The following is a 1,906-nucleotide window of genomic DNA, read 5'->3' as shown; positions in this document are numbered from 1 at the left end:
TCTATCTATCTATCTATCTATCTATCTATCTATCTATCTATCTATCTAACATCAAAAAGTCTTTAGACAGACCTCAATTACCTGCATTATACATTGATAACAATACCTTAACACCATCACAGCAGTTGAAAGAACATGCGACTCATAGAAAGATTGGAAGATTGTTGTTTGCGATACTTACAGGGTAGGAGGAACACAATAGGGGGAAGTAAAACATCAAAAACAGCTGTTTCATAGGTGAGATAGGCATTTTTTTTGAAGGGCGTGGCAAGATTCACTGCCACTGTGGGTCACCCACAGCACAAAACACAACAGGCAGACAATTTACATCCATCCATCTTTGTCCGCTTACCAGGGTCAGGTCGAGGGGGCAGCAGCTCCAGTAGGGGATCCCAAACTTCCCTTTCCTGAGGAGGAGTCTCTCCAAGGGAGACGCCAGCCACCCTCCTGAGGAAACCCATTTTGGCCACATGTACGAAAATTGATAGATTGAATGCTTTGCTTTCTGGCGCGTTAAATTGAATGTTTTACCGTCTGATTCTCCAAACAATCTCCTGCCCACTCAATAACAAGACCACAAGGTATTTGAACTCCTTGGGGTAAGGACTCATTCCCTACCTCGGTTTCCCGCTGAGGAGCATGGCCTCAGATTTAGATGTGCTGATCCTCATCCCAGCCACTTTGGCTGTGAACCAATCCAGTGAGTGCTGAAGGTTGCAGGCCAATGATGCAATCAGGAGAGCAGTGATGAGATCCCCAGCCCACCAAACTGCAACCCCTCCCCACCCCAACTGCGCCTCAATAGCCCCACCATAAATATTACAAACAGGATTGGTTACAAAGCGCAGCCCTGGCCGAGGCCAACCCTCAACTGAAATGAGTCTGATTTACTGCAGAGAGCAATTTACAGGCAAACTGTATTTATTTTTTGACTGCTCACACTTATAAACACAACTTTACAACTACCAACCATGCACCTCCGCCTGCCCTGCTACTGGTAGGTGCACAGCCCATTGCTCAATGTTTTAACAAGAAACTTAACAAAATGGTCACTCACAGTCTAGACCTTACTCTGTGCTGTGTGGCAGCCACCTGAAGGTCCAACAGGGAGAGTTTAATTAGTACAAAAATGAACAGCTGAGACAACTGACTCACCTGAAAGTGCTACCCTGCTCTATCCCCACACCTCTCTCCACTGTAGCTGATTGCAGACCACGCCCAACTCCACATGGGGCTAAAGACTAAAAAGGTTAAAGTTCAGCTGCTAATATAACACCTTGTTTTAAGAAAAGATGTCACCTTCTTTGTCTGTTCATGGGCATTTGTCCTTGTTCATAACACTGTTGCACTGTTTTAGTGTAGTCACTGTTTTCCTCTTCTTTTTTTAAATGAAATAATATTACCCTGGATTCAAATAATTATTATTGAAAGCCATGTAGGGTGTGTAATTTTGTCACGGTTTTCATTTTTCAGATCCCCTTTTCAAAAACATTTTTTAACCCATCAGTTATCCTATCAGCTGTCAAAGTGGTCGTGGATTTTGTATTTTTAATAATGTGTTAAGGGTATGAAATGTGATAAAACCATGTATGTGGTGGTTCATTCTGACCACAATTCTCTCAAGATTCAGATAGAAGGTGTTAAAACTGTTTGTCCTTCTAATAATTTCTGATACAAACCATTCAATAGTTTTATTATTGTTCCACATAAACATGGATTTTAAGAAAGACAACATATTGGATCAGTGTTTTCCATAAAGTTTATTCAGCAGATATGACATCAAAACACACATAACTAGAATAAAGGGTGTGAAAACACCCTGGTTAAGACAACATAATGTCAATTTAAAAATATTGATCATCAACTGTGTTTTGTTTATGAGAAAGATGTGACTTATTCAATACAT

This window comes from Etheostoma spectabile, chromosome 2, assembly GCF_008692095.1.
Source record: "Etheostoma spectabile isolate EspeVRDwgs_2016 chromosome 2, UIUC_Espe_1.0, whole genome shotgun sequence".
In the NCBI taxonomy this organism is placed as follows: domain Eukaryota; kingdom Metazoa; phylum Chordata; class Actinopteri; order Perciformes; family Percidae; genus Etheostoma; species Etheostoma spectabile.
The sequence above is the reverse complement of the archived record's forward strand: the minus strand, read 5'-3'. Positions refer to the sequence as shown.